The 19,996-nt window shown below is 39.7% G+C and overlaps 1 protein-coding gene across 1 annotated transcript in view; it reads right to left on the bottom strand.

The window, feature by feature from the left end:
* Nucleotides 1–19,188, bottom strand: part of SPSB4 (splA/ryanodine receptor domain and SOCS box containing 4) — a 181,773-nt gene extending 162,585 nt beyond the window's left edge. Inside the window, exon 1 of the mRNA XM_072867942.1 lies at nt 19,136–19,188. The gene's annotated coding sequence lies outside the window, so the exon portion shown is untranslated. The remainder of the gene's footprint in view (nt 1–19,135) is intronic.
* Nucleotides 19,189–19,996: the final 808 nt, after the last annotated feature.

Genomic DNA, 19,996 nt, shown 5'->3' on the forward strand with positions numbered 1-19,996 from the left:
GAGGCATATGCCTCAATTTACTTACTGTAATTTGCTCCACTAACAGTGATTAATACAATTCATAGCAGAAAAAATAAGGACCCACATATATCTTTTGCAACATTGCAGCATGAATGTTTCAAAACTCTACAAAAATAAGTAAAAAGAGTATATAGCAGGTAGGCAAAAGCCAGCTGGTCACAGCAGACACTTTTTAGATCTAATGCCTAACAAAAGAGGACAAAAATTAAACAGAAAAGAAAAATGAACAAACAGAAAACATGAAAACATTGTTAACATGCTCATTGGAAGTACTGACTAAATGAGAAATTTTGAAGGTAAAATAGTCAAAATCATTAGCAACACTTAAAGTTATCCAATTATTTTAGAAAGATTTACTCTAATAACATTAACAACGAATAAGTGTGGTTACATAATTGAATTACTGTGAAATTAAGTTCCTTTGAAGAAAGGTGGATAAGTAAAACTATTGTTTTCTAAAATTGGTTTTCCTATTGGAAAATGAATTCATTATAAGAAACAACCATATCTAGGCATCAAAGCAATGTAGTTATTTATATAGTTGCAATGCTGTTATTCATGGAGGGAAAGCAGTTAAGGCGTTAGCCATTACCACTAATAAACTTAAAACCGATTGTTCTATTAGGAACAGCTGAATCAAAGCAGACAAAAAAAGCAAAACTATATATATGCACAATTTAAAATTGTCTTGCTATTAAAGCGCAGCTTTTAAATAAGCTACTACTACTCCAGAAAATGAGCAAGTTTGTCACTGAGAACCTTGTCCCGGTACATGATGACTGTGACACACTAGCAAGCAAGCTTCTTAATAGCCCAGTCTTTCAATACTGGCATGATCAAATCATTGAGTTTCGACATTAATGTGTCATGCCTTGAACTCTGCATTGGAGGCACCACAGGGGATAGCACCACCAATGTCTATCCCCTGTGTTTCCCAAGGCCATAGCTGCTGAAATTATACTGAAATTGGTATATATGGAAAAATTACACCAAGTTGTACACTATTTTATATACACCACTAAAAAGTTAAGATTCCCATCAGTCAGAGAGTTATGCTGTTTAATTTAGCACCTGACAGTTTACTAGTTTCGCACATTAAACTTATAATTGCCTTATTTTATAGGGCTGCCATTGAAACTGAACAGTTTAACTCCTTACCTAATTATTATTACCAAATTATACTCGGTATGGGGAGTCACACAGCACCATTAATTATCTGATAATGCAGAAAGTAAAGATTTTAATGGAAACCACTACATTTGAACTGCTTTAGCCTCCTCCTTTGTCTCTTGCCCAACAATAAATGCAGCATTTTTCTGGACTACGCACCCATATAATCTTCATTCTCTTTCAAACAAATGTCAACTTAAAGTTATTACTTTTCTGAAATGCTTTTTATATAACATTTCGCACCTATCAGTAAGACAAAACCTGCATTTGCATATTTACTTTTCATGAAAGCAGCAGCTGAGGTACAGCCCAGAATCTACTAACAAAGAGTGGCGAAAATTTACAGAGCACCAGGCTCCCTTGTGTGGCTGCTACTATAGGTTGAGTTGCTCAAAGGTGCTGCTAATGCTTACCATAGCTGGGATGCTTTCAGTTTTAAAAATAATGTGTCAGGCCTCATGAAAAGAGGGCCCTATGCATATTGTGAGCATGACAGACGAGGTACTGCCAAGAGATCAGACTCTTTATAGTTATATTTGTGCCTCAGAGAGGCAAGTAAAAAGATCTTGGACTCTCCACAACGTAACTGTGCCTCAAGATCCTCAGTATTTTTCATCTTTATATAAAATTTAAGTTTAAACAAATAAATGGTTAGGAAGAGTCATCATTTCCATCTTAAATACCTTAAAGGATTTTGCTTTTGAAGAAATTAAGGTACCAATTAAGCAGCGATTTATTCTATTTCCTTTTTTTGGAGTCAGCTATAGGGATCTTAAGTGTCCTTTAAAATGGATATATATGGCCATGAAAATAACCACTAAGGCATTTGTGGCTTTCAGAGAATTTTCTACAAGCATTATTTACAAATTGTTTTAATCAGCAGTGGCAGCATTAGCATCTGCACCATAGCAATCTTAATCAGAAAACACAACACGTAATTCTGCCAGTATTCAGAATTCTCTCTCCTAAAAGCTCTTCAGCGTTTAGGTACCTTGGTACTGTAATTTAGCATTCAACTGGCTGTAATTAATCAAGTAATGATGTAATAAAAACCCACGGATATTTCCATTCAAAATGTTCAAACAGTAAGTATATACTGAGACAAGGAATCAAAATCTGCCTAGAAATGTTTACAGACCCCACTTAACTTACTGACATTTTAAAATGCCACAGGTCCTGGAAATTTACATTGGTGCAGGCAATGAATTTTGTTGTGCATAAAAGACCATCAAGCCATGCTGCTCTGATAACTGAGTACCTGTAGTGACAACAGCAACCTCACAAAATTTTACTTTCTCATTTAGAAAACATATTTGCTAAGATTCCAGATAGTTAAAAGTGTTAGAAATATGGACACTAGGTTTGTCGATAAGAATAAACTCAACAGGGTGTTAGTTCATCATCCCACGTTTTTACAGTTTTGTCTAGTCCTCCTTTACTAGCCCAAGCAAGCAGCTGCCATCCTCCCTTAGCTGACAGGCACGCATGCTGACACTGCTGTAGCAGGTTAGCTACTAAGAGAGCACATCTGCTAACTAAAATGAACTTTATTCACATCTTTGGCTTAAAATACAGATATGTACTTTCACACTACCTAACTTTAAGCTCCTAACTATAGTGGCTGAACATTGATTAGAAACAGAGATGCCTACAGAGCAATCCAGAACCACCAAAATGCTAAGCAAGCTTCTGAAAGCATCTCTCTCTTCAGAGCCCAGCACAACTAAGATTTTAATTTAGGGACCATAGTTCATTATGCAAAATTAGTTACAAAGAGTAGTGATTCAAACGACCTAAAATTCATTTCCTAAACCAGCCAAGGCCACCTCTGCGCAGAAACATTTTGCCAGTGTCCTGGTTTTGGCCGGGATAGAGTTAATTTTCTTCCTAGTAGCTGGTATAGTGCTGTGTTTTGGATTTAGGATGAGGATGATGTTAACAACACACTGATGTTTTAGTTGTTGCTAAGCAGTGCCTACACTAGTCAGGGACTTTTCAGCTTCCGCTGCTCTGCCAGGTGCACAAGAAGCTGGGAAGGGACACAGCCAAGATAGTTGATCCAAACTGGCCAAAGGGCTATTCCATACCATACGTCATCATGCTCAGTATAGAAACTGGGGGGCGTTGGCCGGGGCACGGCAACCGCTGCTCAGGGACTGGGCATCGGTCAGCAGGTGGTGAGCAATCGCACTGTGCATCACTTGTTTTGTATATTCTTTTATCATTATTATTATTATTATTATTTTTCCTTCCTTTCTGTCCTATTAAACTGTCTTTGTCTCAACCCATGAATTTTACTTTTCTTTTTCCCGCAATTCCCTGCCCCATCCCACTGCAGGTGGGAGGGGAAGTGAGTGAACGGCTGTGTGGTGCTTAGCTGCCTGCTGGGTTAAACCACAACAGCCAGTATGACAATACTAGCTTTTTTGTTTGTTTTTTTCAATTTGACTATGTAATCACAGCCATATTTTTATCTGCAACACCATAGCCAGCAGAGTGCATATGCTTCCTCTCTCCAGCAAAATAAGTTGTATTGGCAAAAGGCAGAGTTTGGGTAATGTAATTACTGCTATGTCCAATGCTTCTGCATGCACAGACAAGATAGTCAGGGTTGAAAACTCTTCCTCCCTTGACCACCACAGCTCTGCAAGAAAAAGTCCTGTAGCAAAGAATTCACATTCTGTATCTAAAAAATTAAATCCTTCTTTCTGTTACTGGCAGTTTGTTTCTACCAGTAAAGTTGACAGATCTTGGTCTATTATGTTTAATTTTTACAATTACCTTAGGTATGGCTGGGAGGAAGAGACAAACAGAAGATTTCTAGCCCCCACAGGCAACATTTTCATGTTTTATGTGTTTTGTGAGCCTTTGTTATAATTTGTCTATATTGTAACCTCTGTATGGCTTTCCACTGGTGCATAGTTATTCCCAATTTAATGTCTTCTATAAGTTTTGCTAGCATGCCATTTTCTTCTTCCAGGTAAGTCACAAGCCAGTTTATCAGCCTGGACCTAACAGTGATCCCCAAGGTATCATTCCTGCCTCCCTACAGTTCAACTCCTTTTTTTCCCTGGTCAAACTACTGGTACAGTCAATTAACAGCAACACAGCCACATTACCCTGAAGGGTATGAGCGAATGGCTCTTAGAGGAACGCAGACCTCCAAAGAGAGTAATTGTGCACGTCTCAAAGAATTTCTTCAATGTCTGTAGCCCTGATGTCTCACTTTCCTAGCCCAGTTCTGGCCAGAGTTTTACACTGACTTCAGAGTAAAACCAGGGTAAACAAATGATGAATTAAGCCCTTGGTGGAGTAAGCAGAAAATAATATGAATACAACAAAAAAGCATTTTCATCAGGATATACAACACAAATCTTTCTCTATGACCAAAACCCACTAGACTAGTTCAGCTGTTCCACTCATGCCAAACACAGTCATACAACTCAGTAAATTCTATTGTAAAGGTAAAGCAACCAGTGATCATTTTCTGCTGGAAGTATGAGCATATGTATCATCATACTCTTCCTAAAAGAGGGGAAGTCTGATGTAAAGTGACACTATGCACACCTACAAGGAAAAAAGAAAAAAAAAAAGGTAACTAAATTGTCATCAGGCCAGTTAGCATTTACTCCAGGGAAGAAGAAAAAAAAAAAAAAAAAAAAGGTGCATGAGATTACACCTGGCCTGAAAAGCAGAAACATCTGCTGAGCTCATAAATTATTGGATTAGTTCTACCCCAGGAAGCCAGCCTGGTATACATACCCTCTACAGACCAGTTTAACTGCGCCCAGTAAGAAACAGAAAAAGTTGTGCTGAATTAATTTCCCATTAGAAACAAGGGGGGAAAAAAAAGAAGAAAAATATGCTTAAATGCTGAGTGCAGGTTCCTTCCACAAACTACAGCATAGCTTGCATTTGACACCACACTTCTCTGAAACAGTTAAAAGGACAACCTGTAAGGACAGCTTGCAGAGATAGTTCAATTTGACAGTTCAAATGGTTCATCCATTTTTTGTTTGTTTTAACCAAACTGGCTGATACACTAAAGAAATTTTGGAAAGATGATTAGTAAGTCAGTCTGTGGAAAAAAAACCCCAACCAACCAAAACCAAAAATACCCACCCCAAGTCACTGAATTCTTGCTCTGAACTGTACTGTAATTGGGACCACTTAGCCAGGCCTTTTACATTTTTGCAGCCAAATTTGAAAAAAATACTCTTGGGAACCAAAGAATCAAAAGGGTCTGGAGTAATCACCTGAACTTACATCTCTGGTCTCTTGTATCTGGAAAACCTTACACCAGAACTTGGTAATACAGCTCCTCACTGTGCCCTTTCCTTCCCTGCCCAGTCTGAACATATGCAAAGCTGTGAGGGGAAAAAAACAAAACAAAACAAAAAGGGGGCTATGCAGTCCCAGTGCCCCCAGACAAGAGGAGTCTAGACAGCACTGAGTTATGCGTTGTGATGAATCTTGCCTCTACGTTTGCACAACATTTCAGGTTCCCTTCACTTCCCTCCATCATACTCATGGGAACTGGAAGTCAGAACCTGTAACAGAGAATCTGGAAATTGCAAATGCCTGATGTCATGAAGAACATAAGAGCTAACAGATAATTTGCTACTGCAGTACTGTGCTGCCACTGTTCCTGGTCCTGTACTGAGGATGTGAATTTGGTCCTGTACTGAGGCACTGAGCACGCTGGGCCTTGTCCCTGAGTACCTCAGGATAAGCACAGAGCTGAAAGTGCACATCTATGTTGGCATGAAAAGCAAATACCTTTACTTGAACAGATTTTGATTCCTCCTTACCAAAGTGCAGTGCTCACCATTTACACATACCTTCAAGGATTTATTCTCCCTCATCACAGTGAGCTTCCCTACTCTGTCGCACTCTGTCTCTTCCCTAAACCCTTTTGCTCCACTCCAAAGATAGCCAAGGGTCATTACTGTAAAGTACTAATGTACTTTTAAAATTTTTCAGCAATCTGAATACACCCTGGTTTCATCCATGAATGGAACCCCAAAATTATTCCTAGCAGTGGCATGCAGAAGAGGAGACAGTCTAAAACTTCTCTGTTCAGTTTTCTTGAACTATTAAGTAGTTTCACAGGATTTTCCTCTCTCTCAGGTGACTGTATTTCTCCAAACGGGGTGGGAGATAACAGTAGTGAGTACACTAAAGGCATTTCAGACAGGCAAATATGGCAAGTCAGTATTTTGCCATGCTGTATTTGAAGATAAAAGTGGCACAGCAATTTTGCTTTGAAATGTTGCTGCTTAATCACATTTAACTCTAGAAAGTGCAAGATTTAAATAACTTTCTCTGGCAAACTCTGTTAAATTCTCTGACAGAGTTAGAGCTGGATGTCATGGGCCAGCCTTTTCAATCCAACAGGGCTGTCTTGGTTTCCTTTTTTTGCAGGTTAGTTAGGGAAGAAGCCATCTTTAACTGATGCCTCATCTATTAATAATGTTTAAATAGATTGGCATTGCTACCTAGCTTATTTTGAAGAGTGACATTTCCAGACAAATAGTAATAATTAAAAATTATACATTCATCATCCTAATTACCACAACTAAAGGTAGCTCAAATTTTAACTGATCCTTTGAAAAGTGAGACAGGCCAAGTCATAGACCAAATGTTCTATAGGTGTTAACTTCTTCACCTCCATGTTCTGGGTGAAAACCACATCATGTCATTATGTAAACAATCACTGGACTACTTCCAAGGTTATATCTTTCACAGCTGTGAACAGGCAAAGAGCAATAAAAAAAACCCACAAAAAACCCCCCACATGGCAAAGCAGAATTTGATTTGCATCAACCAAGGTACAGAAGGACCATATCTTGAGGCTTGCCAGTAATAATTACAAAACAGCTTATAGACACCGAGTATGATGAAAGTCATTCCAGTTAAATGCTCATGAACACTGAGCATTTGCAAAGAAAAGTAATCTTCAGAAAGTCATAACACTGACAGAGTTATTTATTCTCTGTATAGGAAGGCAGTGCTGCTTTTCTTATGTGGTTGGAATTAATGCAGGCAAACAACAGTACAAAGAAAACTTCAGATGTTTATGCTTTTTAGAACATTTTAAGTTCTTTCCCCTAACTTGCAATATGATTTTTTAATTTTTTTTTTTTTAAATAAGCCATTCATAGCCCATCCTAGAGGATAAACATTTCACTATGAATTCCTCCTGAACTATAAAGGTCATAAAGGAGGATTCAGTACACTGAAAAGCATCAGTCCTAATGCTACAGTCATAATGCTGCCTTCCAGCTTCAGGCCCAGTATTTGGTATTGTACAGAGAAGGTATATCCTGTCTAACTATAATTCTTTCTACACCAGCACGTAGGAGAAATCAAATCATTTGTCTTTTGCACTGATACTGTATTCTTTGTTTAAAGGTCATCTATAAATTTTGAAGTTTCAAAACCAGCAGGTGTTTCTAAATAAAGTATTTCTAAATAAAGTTCTACTTGAGAATAAATAAGTACTTCAAATACTTTCTAGAGTATGACTTCAAGCTGTCAGTCAGTTTCCAGTTCAGCTGAGGTGAACAATCTATTGGAAATATGCTGGATTTTTCTCTTGCAAACATTCAAATAAGCACATTGAGGCTTTGCTTTTGTTTTTGCAAATATTTGGTGTCTGCCAGCTAAACTTACCACCAACATTGTTACAGTTTCATGACTGAATTTGTGGGGAGAGGGTTGAAAGAACAAAACCTCGCTTGTTACAAGCAGGAGCCATTTTTGCCTTACACCTTTGATCACACCTGAGCTAATGATACTGCTATTTGCTACAGAGAATCAAATGCTTTGTGGACTAAGTGTGCAAACAGAAAACCCAAGCAAGCCCTGGACAACACTCGCATCTACCCTAAAACAGCAGTTTCTGGTGAAGGTCCTTGTGACTCATCACAGCAGGAACAATGGAGCAGAACTCCTCTTAAGTCTAGAGAAAGCTTTCCTTTCAAGGAGGCAACTACACATCATGTCATTGCAACCTGACAATGTCTAAAAATTACTGTGTTGCTGATAGCCCCAGAGGATAAGAGAAAAAACACAGCCAATTACAGAATTCCCTTCCAAAAAACCTCACAAGCAGAAGTTAGCCTAGTTTTGAGGAATTGCCTCCATTTTTGCAGATGTGATTTTTTGCCCACAATTATTTGCAAGTGTAAATTATGGGGCCAATCCAATACTTACTGAAGTCTACAGAAAAAGGTCCTATTGAGTTCAGCCGGGTTGAGATAAAGCTTACATATCAAAGTGCAGCTGCAAAAAAAAAAAAAAAAAAATTTCCCTGCATAAGTGCTGTTTGGACCTGCAAATAATTACAGATTCCAAAGTCCTCAAATTCGAAGTCCTCAAAATAAGAGGTAAAATTGAGTTACATTTAAAAGTCAGGATCAATAGTTGTCAGCCCAATGGGTTGACAACACTTTATTACAGTTGTGGAAGAAACTGATTTTGAATTACTTACTCACATAATTATTTATAATAATTTTGCAATCCACCCTGTGTCTTCATGACCACATGTAAGTAACTTCAACAAAAGGAGAAAAGGGAAGAGAAGATGGATATTTCATGCCTTAATGATGTGTGTAGTGGATGACTTGGTAAGTTTTCACAGGGCATAGAAAAAAAACCAGGAGACTTGATGGACAAGTCTACAAAACAAAATACTTACTTTTATAATGTTCGTTAACAAAGACTTAATTTTATAAAGCGTGTAATATTTGAGGCCAGATTGTCCCATTGGATAAGTAGTCCTTCCACACCCAACTTAGAATACACCTCCTCAAGTTCCCCCCCCAAGTACTTGGGATAACCTCGAACTCCCAATGAAGTTTTAAAAACTGACAAAAAGAGGCCCACAAGAAGGAAACAAGCCAGGCCTCACAGAAGGCATCACTTGTGCCCTAAAATAGGAAAGATCAAAATCAGCAGTTACTTTCTAAAACTCTGAGCAAGGTCCCTTCACCTCCTATTCTTCAAAGTCAATAGTCAACAGATTAACAGGAACGATACAACACAAAGAAGCAAGAGGCATACAGAATATAATTTTGGAAAAAAGTGGTTGAAGAAAGGATCATTTAAAAATGACAGTAATCTGAGGCAGGTAACCAAGGACAAGGAACTAATACAACATACTCTGAACATATTTTCTGCCCCAACACACACACATAACAACTCACCATGACTATTGCTGTCTTACTATCACCACATTCACAGCAAAGCATTAACAGCACATCTGTTTCATTAAAAATAAATGATCAAACATAGGGATTATAAAACTTTATACTTCCATGAAAATAACCGTTATTTTTAAGATCCATCTCAAGGTAACAGAAACTCACCATACGCACTGCTTTCCTTTCTACTGCAGGGAGTGTATGTGGTAACTAAAAATTTGCTAGATTAACAATCATAAACAGAGCTAGCTTTAGTTTCACATACATACTAATTTCCAATAAACACACACTCGTTTTGCTAAGGACGTTATTGTTTATCTGATAAAATAATACAAGTTTTATATTTATTTTAAAAATGTATAATGGAGTGTTTTTCCAGTGCTGGGCCACAGACAGCTCAGAATTATTACGTATTTAATGCCCTAACTTCTGTTGAATGAACTTAACTGAATGAACTTAGCATGAACTTACACAACAGTCTTACCAGAGTCAGCAGACTGGATTACTTATCTCTTTCAGACTACTTAAAGGAACCAGGCTCACCAGCAACCATAGGAACGTCTAGCACCTGAGGCTCAGTCAGTTCATTAGGAATGTTCAGTTTAAGATGCTTATCAGAAGACATGAAGAGAAGGAAGCTTAGTGAGGAACAAAAGAACATGACAAAAAATACAGACTCCCTTCTCTTTCCCTTCTGCTGCAAAAACCCCACAGTCCACTGAACTCTGGTAACTCTGAATGCATCCATGATCAGACCCTAAATAGCTCTGAAACAAAGAAAGGAATAAAGATGACAGAGTTTACATTTTATACATTTTTCTAGGTATGTACAATTGATTTTAGAGTCCACAGTTGAGGAAATTAATTCTGGTTTTACAACTCTGTGCCAAAACCTTTTTGAAGGTTATACAATCACATTTAGAAGTCTGCATTCCAGATGTTCCAGGTTCCTAAGTGCCATTTTCACAAGGAACTTTGGTACTTTATCCCCAAGCCCCCCTGATTTTCAGAAGCCTTTTAAGGTATTGTTGGAAGTGTTTCAAATTAACCATAGATAATCACTGTTGCAATTACTGCCTCTTCACTTTTCCTCCTTGTTCAAAAGAATACCTTGGACAAGGACTTGGCTTTTAGACTGGCTTGTGAGATCAATACTACAAGATTTGAACAGAATTTTTAAATATATTCATTTGCAAATTAGCTGTACTGCAATTTCCTTTGGAGTAGCAAAATAAATGTATTCTTAGAACATTTGTTTCAGTATAGTTTGTTGCCAATCTAGATTATATGAGAGGAAAAAAAATTACTTCAGTAAACAACCACGCAAGATACAAGAAAATGTGATTAAACATCTTATTTCCTCACCTGAAGTGACACAATATTCTATTCTAACATACAGTGAACACAATTTTAAAGAAGTGGGGACAAGACATCTTTGATACAGATCAACCTCTTCTCTAAAACCACGTGGGTTCGTAGAGCAGTAAGAAGAGGTCAGGAACTCTGTTGAGAGCAGGTGGTAACATGTCCCGCTATTCCACTCCACTGACAGGAGAATATTCTTTGGCACTGACAACCTGTAATTGAGCTGACAAGCAGAGAAAAGAAGTCAGGTAAGACTAATGGCTCTATTTAACAGCAGTCTAAAGCAGCAGTTGCATCTGAAGTTGGCACTCTTTCCTGAAAAAAATTAACAGCAATTACTTATTTTTTAAACGTGAGAAGTAATCTTACTAAAAATAATTTTAATGAGTGATAGTAAGAAACAGAGTCAAAACCAGGGCGGGATACTGAGTATATTCAGAGTATTTAAAGTAGCAAATGTTTCTCATGATGAAAAGATCTGTAAAAGACATGAAACAGTAATGTACTTTTCCAACTCTCATCCTAGGCCACCAGCAGAGACCCCACAGTATGCTGACAGGGCATCCTCATCTTTATGAAATAGCCTTTTCAGTCAAAACCATACATATCTGCTATCCCAAAGTATTATGCTATCTGATTATGTCAAATAATTACATTCCAATGTTAATCAGCAGACATCAAAGCTGCAAAGTCTGCAACAAAATGTTTTATTCCTCTCCACAAACTATATCCTATCTGTAGGAGAACTATGAATATTTCATGATGTACAGTTTTCAGAAGTGAATGTTTTATTTTCATTAATGTTTTCTATATTCTGGTTTCCAAAGGTCTTTTAAATCTGAACACTCAGATATTTCTGGAGTAAATAAATGCATTGTAATCATCTAAATGCACCAGGAGGTAACTTGTTTGAACTCCAAAACCTTCACATATTTTGATCTGTGAATATTAACTCATAATTCTTACATCTCTTGCACTTAACAGACAAGATTTTAGTAGCTGTACTCACATAGTCTAATAACATGGTGCACAAATAACTTATTGTGCAGGAAGTCCCCCTGACATAAATGGATACATGATATTACTACTGTCTTCATTACTACAAAATTTATATGTGCTTAACTCCACGCCCACATGCTCTGAGCAATCACTTGTGGATAAAGACACCAGAGCCAGTAAGGCCATCTCAGCAAGCACATACAGTTTTTGAAGAATCTAACTTTTAAGAGGAGTAAGGGTATTAGAATGGCTCAAGAAATGGCACTATTTCACAAAAGCATATGCTTTGCAGACATATCCTAGAAGGACAAAAGACACATTTTGGAAGCTTCTATAATAAACATGACATACATGCTCTGTGTGTGTACACACCAAACACATTTGTATCTAAATAAAGGATACATAGATGGGTATTTCGATGTCTAATTAAAATGTCCATTCAAAGAACACTTCAGTAACAAAGTACAGCATAAAAAAATTAGGAAATTACAGGTTGAAAGTTGCACATGTAGTCCACTGACAGCACAATTAGCTGTGGGGGGAAATTATACTTGCTCACATAGTCATAAATAGCCAGCACTGTGTTGAAGAAAAGCACCTGAAACTTGACAATTCACAGGCAGTTTGTTTTCTTCCAGTTGTTATCTAAACAGAGAAACTTGCACCAAGCGATTTCTTATTAAAAAAACCAAAACACCTACTTGCATAAAAAGTCAGAGGAAGGAAAAAAAGACTATGGTATTTCTCTGCGATGACAGTGCATACAGCTAATTTTCTTCTGCAAGTATCACCTCTGTTTTCAACGGAACAAATAACCAGATGAAGTGTCAAACCTGTTTCAGCTGTCCAGGTGAGATATAGGGAAGGAAGAAGAAAGCATGAAATTACCCAGGACGAATCAATAACATGTTATTTGACTTTACAGGCAGAAGTAAACATCATTCAAGCTGTAATTGAATTAATGCAGCATTTTGGATAAATCCAATTTGCATAGGATTTGCTGTTGCAGGAACCTCTACCCTGCAATGTTAAACCCAGTCTCCCCTGACAGTATTTTTGAACTGATGATCAGGCTTCCTGCATGAACAGGCAACAGTCTGATTCCTCATTCCATCAACTTTCACTCACATTCTCTGGGCACCAACTAAACATACAGGTATGCATATACCAAAAATGTTACAATAGTTCTTAAAGGAAGGACAAACTTATCTATGCTATTTATGCAAAAAGGAGAAGAAATAAGCACTGACTAACTAGGCTAGTTAAGTAGCAGAAAGACTTGTTAACAGGATTGACATAGGATTGTCTGACGTTAAAAAATTTAAAAAAAGGAACAGTAAGAAAAGTCTGAGGGACAAAGAACGCTAACACTCTCGAGCACATGTAACAAACTGGGAAATGAATGAGAAGTAGATGAAAATATATTAAAAATCATAGCTACTTCATAGCTGTAGCATCTGACTTCTGACACTAGTCATCACTTACATAAAAATGTGACTAGACAAAAAGGACAGCTTTTCACTTGAAATACATTTGTCCACTAAATGCCCTGTGACAGACCTGAAAGAGAGTCCTCATGAAGACATACCCATTGCTTCTTCCTGTCTGCTGCTCTACCATAGCCGGACATGGAAGATGCACCATAGCCGGACATGGAAGACGCGCTGACATCTCAAACTGCATTAATGGCCTCCTGCGAGTGGCCAGGGCACCCATTGGCTTACCCTTCTCAAGATTCCTCAAAAGTAGGCTCACTGCAAACTGGGGCTGTGTAAGAGGAGGCCAACTCCAGAACAAAGGATTTACACAGTAAAGAACAGACTGCCAGCATGCCATGCAGAATCCTACCTTGAAGGAGGATAATAGACAGCACTTCATTCCAACTTCATCCCACGCTAAGTTTTACTCTGCTCTCATATATATCCATTTTATGATAACAACTTCACAGAACTACTGTCAATTAGCCTTTTCCTGAATAATTGAATTCAGGTAGACTTAATATCACCTATCATGAAATTTGGTAATTGTTAGTGCAACAGAATTACTGATATAGTTTTCATTTAAAAAAAAAAAAAGTAACTTCTACTATGTTTGCAACTCAGAGTTGACAACAAAGGCTAGTAAAACAGTCATGGTAAATTGCAAATGCAAAAAATTCACACTAATTCAATCTGAGTACTGCTTTTTAATCAGCAGGGAGTTTGCTTTTTAAGAGCAATTTATACAGATTTTAGATAATCTTTGTTTTGGTCAGGATTTAAGAAGTCTCTGGAAATCTCCCATCTTTTCCCAGCCTTCATTCTTCTAGGAGAAGCAATTATATACAAAGAAACAACCTATGATTAATTAACCACCTTTTAAAAATGCACTCTCTAGTTAGAAATAGCTGAATGCTTCCTGATAAAGTGGATATTATTCTCAGCCAACAAAACAAAAATTAAGGGTATCGGTTAAGCACTGCTCTACCTCACCTTCAGATTGCAGGTTATCATCTTCCCTTCTGCAGGGTCTTGATCCCTTAAGAATGCTTTACAGCCTCTTGGCCATCCAAGGATCATCACTTTAACATCTAATTATCATTGTGAGCAGCCACTGCAAACATCAGCAAACTTCAACAGAGCTTCCAAAGGGCAATATGTAACACAGCACAGTCAGTTTATATTAAGGTTAATTGGTCTTTCAGGAACTCATAGTATTTGCTAAAATAAAATACAACTGCAGTCTAACAAAGTGATTTTGTTCCTTTGTCTCAAAGCTGAAAGACTAAAAAAGCTAGCTTCCTTGAAGGGCAAAAGGGAAGCATCTAGGGCATATTTGGCCATAACTGATAAGTTCCACGCTTACTTTGTTCAACAGATGTTTAAAATGCATTTGCAGACTATAAAGCTGATTATTCACTAGTACTCTGTGACCAGACTATTTCTCAGCAGAGTTTTAAAGGGCAGTTTTATAAATAGACAATAGAAGATTCTTACCAAGAAATTGGACTTCTGGGTTTAAGAAACATATAATAGAGCATGCCAAAAAAGTCAAACACCATTCAACTAACACTACAAGACCACTGGAAAGCACCAGAACAGGTGTCTAGAATAATTTAGGAAATGCCTGCTATAATCTTTGATTTGTGCTGTAGCTTAACACAATAGCTACACCAAAGCTTTGAAAGTGAAAGGTCAAAAAAATGAAATGAAGACTTACCAACTTACTGGTTTTAATGCTGTTTTGAGAAGAAGGAATGTTTAAATTAAGTTGGAACATGCCTAATTTTTTCTATAAGCCCATGTAACAAAAGCGTCCATTCACATACACTGATGGAGTGGCTCTGAAGTAATCTCTCCTTTACTGCAGTGATGAAAGTGGCAAGCCCATGGATGAACATGTTTGCTGTTCACACTGTTGGATATTAGTCCAGCTGTTGCTCTAGCTCACTATACCCACAGTATGCTTAGGAAAAGCAGAGTGAATATTTGTTATTACTGTATTGGTCAGATCACGTGTATAAGAAGCTGTGCCCAAAAAGAAAGTGAGACGGGACCAAGTTGCAGGTGTACACCATAGTTAACTGGTTATCGCAGACACAGATCTGTGTACATTTGATCAGAGCCTGCCTCACAGATAAGGGATCTGACACAGAAATTCTCTTAAGAATTTACTTAAGAGAAGATCAAGAGTAACTTCACTGAAAGCACATAATTCATATGACTATTACAAGACAAATATAAAAGAAATGAGAACCATGCCCAGTAAAAATATCCAAAATCAGGGCCTTGAACACAAGCAATATTTATGTCAGGAAGCAAAACCACTATATATAATTGGAATACTTGCACTGACAGCTGAGTTACACTGCCCCTGTTCCAAGTAAAATCAACTGTCCTTTACACTTACTATTGCCTATGTAATTCTGTCTTATGGCTGCTTAACACATGGTCAATGAACAGGCTTTAAGATGGAGACTTTGGGGAAGTTGCTGGAAGCTTTATCAGTGGTTTTAACAGGGGTCAGCCTTTTCACCATCAGAACCTGCAGATTTGTCTAGACTGACAAACTTACAACATTTTTGATTAGGCAAAAACACTTAATGGTGAGCTTGTTAAATCCCAATGTGGTTGCTCTCATTTAGAATTAAAGTAGCTTGCACTTTTAAAATTAATACAAACCAAAGGACAGAGCTCTAGTTTAGACTAATTAAGAGCAAATCTAAAGCAACTCAGTTAAATCATCTAAAACCCCTGGATGGATACATCCTGTTCAGAATTGACCTCCCAGAAGCAAGCTCTGAACTACTGTAGAGATCTCCCTCTCACCTACTTCAGCATCTGGAACTAGCATTCAGAACTGCGTGTAAAGTTTATCTGTGGAGATTCAGAAATTGTACTGGTCTAAAATCAGGGATTATGTATCTCTAATGCTGAAGAAGTCCCAAAGATAAATGGATGTAGCACTGGTATTTTAAAAGTTGATAACTCATGAATGTTCAAAGTCAGAATCAAATACTTTATTCCAATGGAAAGCTGAAATACTTTGCTTTACCCTGGTTTAATGTGTGAGTTTAATTTATTTTACCAGCAATTGGTGAACTCACTCATACAATAAACCAAGCCTACGTGATAAACCTAACCTTATAAACCAAAGGAAAGGACACAAGCACAAGGAAGAGCGAAATGGTAATTGAAATTAAGAGTGTTCTATGGCCCAGTGCCACCTAACCTGCCACTTTGAACAGTCAGTTCAAATTCTTCTAGGACTAGTTAACATTTAGAAAACATCGGTCCCAGGCTTGCATCTGGAAAATAAATTAGTCTTAGTTTAGGAAATTCACTACCTATCTTTATGAAATTATGCAGCAAGAAAGTAAAATTTGCAGCCTCATGTGCTAAAAAGAGCTAGAAACTAGCAGTGCAATACAGTATTGTTCAGGGGTTTTTTATATATTGCACAACTGCAAAATTGCTCACGTGGAAAAGCTGCAAAATAACAGAACAGCAACAGAATTCCTGCCTACTTCTCTACTGCTTTTTTTTCTTTTCAGTAAATAACCGTTGCGTCATAATGAATATGGGTTGTAAAACATCCTTGTTAAGCACACAGTAAGTCCAGCTCTCTCCTCTTCAGGTTTGATCCTGTTGCCACAATGAAGATAGATTTATAAAACTCACTTTTCATTTGACAAGCTCAGAACCAAAACACAAGCATGACCCAAACATTGAGCTTCTCTACAAATTCTTCTGTGACAGCATTTAACTTCTAAAGCCTTCCAGAATTAAATAAGGATTAAATGTCGCTAACGTCAAATGCGGATGGAAACATAAGTCTGAATAAATCTTCAGTGACACCAGCCTCTTTGTCCTAAGGGTCCAAAGGCATCTGAACTATTATAAGGCATCATTTAAGGAAGACTCCCTAATTTTGATTTATTAAAAGAGGTGCTTACTGAAATACATGATTTTCACATTTACTTCCACAGAATAGTAAGTCATATGTAGGTTTTAATACACTCATAGTAAAATAAACATTAGAATCCCTCTGCAAAGGAATCATATTTTGACACACTTAGTGTCACTGTTAACCATTCACTGCAATGGGCACGTGGACTCTTACCCATAAGGAAGCAGAAAGGCAAAAATCCAAAGGATTTATTTCTTTGCACCACAAACCCTTTCCAGAGAGGGGAGAGGGTTCAATGGTTCAAGAGTCTTCTGGGCTCTAAGGGCAGTTAATGCAAGATCAGGCAACTCCACGTGGAAGTCTCTGCTTCTTCCAGATTCTCCAAGATCTCATGGGTATCAGATTTGTGAGAAAAGGAAAGTGAAAACCAGCATTATTGATTAAGATGCATCTGCAACACACTGGAGACAAATGTTTGCTTTGATCATGTGTATTCTCTTTAAAGGCCTTTGTGTCCTGTGTCTTGAAAAACAACATAAAAGTACAAGTTTAAGATAGTTAACTTCCTTGTCCAGCACTCAAAAAAAGCTAAGGAGATGACAGATTTAAGAAAATTATGAATCAAATTGTACATCTTTTCAGTACACTAAAGGAAGCGCCGAGCTGCACTGTGTGACAATAGCAGTATGTATAACGCTATGTGAAAAATGGGGTGGCAAAAATACCATTTTGCCACAAGCATGAATGAACATTAAAACATCATCCCAGAGAGATACTATCGCTGATGGCCATTTGACAGGAGGTCACCCGTGATACTACGAGGCAATGCTATACAACCTCCTCATTAGTGTTATTTAAATAAATCACTTCAGCACTCATTACTTCCTCGGGCAATCCTGTGCTTATTGAAGGATGCTTCCACATTGCTCCCGCTGTGGCTTTACCATTTCCAGATTTGATTACCATCAGGACATAAAACTAGTCACCCTCCTCAGCCGCTTTGGATATCATAGACATTGTTATTTAATATGTGAAAGATAACAAATGTCAGCAATAAAAGCAAAACAGGAAGAAAATAAATCAGGTAATGTTGATAAAGTGCAGTTTAAAAAAAGGTCGTTAAATAGGCAACATCAAATGTCTTCGTCCCAGATTTTGAAGGCGCTTAGCGCACAGCTGTCAAAACTTTGGAATAGAAAAATTTCTATTTTTTTCCTCTAGTGACAGAAAGGAAAAAACCGCAATCCCAGCCTGAGGAACAAGTAACTCCGGGGCATTACCTCTGGCAGCCGGGCAACGGCTTTTGGCGCCGGCAGCAAAGCAGCCAGCGATACTCAGGGCATGACCTGACCCGACCAGCGATGTTACAGGAGCACGTTCTGCCATCGATCGCCCCGTTACCCCTTCGCATTCGAAGCCCACAGAGCAGCGCCCACCGCGGGGGCAGAGCTGAGGCGGACGGCTCTTTCCGGCCGCGCTTCCCTCCGGGGAAGCTCCGTGTGTGGGGAGCGCCGCCGCCCGCCGCCGCCGAGGGAAGCCCGCGCACCCCGGCCGCTGAGCCAGGCCGCAGGGCGGCTCCCGCCCCTTCCCTCGAGGCGCTGTGAGGGGACGCGACAGAGGAAGCGGCAAAGCGCCGGGGAAGTAAGAGCCGGCTGGGGCTCGCGAGGGGCGGCGTCGCCTGAGGGGGTCGGGGGCGGCGACAAACGCCCTGAGGGGCGGCAGGGGCCTCTTCCCCTTCAGCGAGGCACCGCCGGGCAGGTAGGACGGGCTGCCCCCTCCTCACCCCCGGGGCAGCGCTGGTCTGCCCCGGCGGCCGCCACGAAGCTGCCTCAAGCGAGGGAGACGCGGAGCTCCGGCAGCCCCCGCCGCGCCGCCGCCTCCCGGACCACGGGCGCCCGGGCAGGGAACGCCCCCAGGCCGCGGGAAGAGCCCCCCGACGGTCACCGCGCCTTCGTGCCGCTTCTAGTCAGGGAGGAGTTACTCACCCGCTACGGACAGCGCCGTCCGCGGCCGCCTGACACCGACGCCCGCCGGGCACAGCCGGGGCCCGCCGGGCCGGGCTCCCCTCACCTCGGCTGGCCCACGACCGCAGCGGAGCGCGCTCCCCCGGGTCCTAGCGCCTCCCGCGGGGCGAGGGAGTCCCGCACGGGCACAGCCCCGGCCCGGGCCGTGCCCGTGGGAAAAGAGGCGCCTTCTGGTGACGGCAGTTGCCGCCCGCCCGCCCGCAGGTGCTTTGCGTTACCCGGCGTGAGGGCCCTCCCCGGCGCGGGGCCGTTCAGCGCTCAGCGGAGCTGCCCCGGGCAGGCTGCGAGGGGATGCCGTCCTGCAGAAGCATGCGATACCGAATTCATTTAACTCCCCTCGGTGATCAGGATGGGAAGCGGAGGTTACAGCCCAAGGGTGAAGCAATGTTAATGCTACTGCTCACCATCTCTTCCTTTAGAGCTGTCACGGCTCAACACATCGAGACAGGCACCATTTAATCCCAAACAAGCATTTTGCTCTCAGATCATGCACAAATTTTTCAGCTTCTACTGAATTTGCCCTTCTTGCTAAAGTTTCCCTTCTTATGAAACAGGGAATAGTGTAAGGTGACAATCCAACTTTTACAAACATTTTTTTAAAGTTTGTAAAATTTTTAGTTATGGACCATAGAGAGTTTTACTGAGTAATTTGTTGTAGATCAACATGAAATTTGTTGTAGATCAACATTCCTCTCGTACACAGAAGCAGAAGGGGCACGGGTATTGGAATAGATATCTAGGAGTATGGTATGGCTTGGCATCTTGTAGGAAGTTTTTAAGCTTGTAAATCTGAGTTTTGACCATCTGTCCACCTCATAACTT

Source organism: Ciconia boyciana, chromosome 7 (assembly GCF_034638445.1).
Source record: "Ciconia boyciana chromosome 7, ASM3463844v1, whole genome shotgun sequence".
NCBI classification, from domain to species: Eukaryota; Metazoa; Chordata; class Aves; order Ciconiiformes; family Ciconiidae; genus Ciconia; species Ciconia boyciana.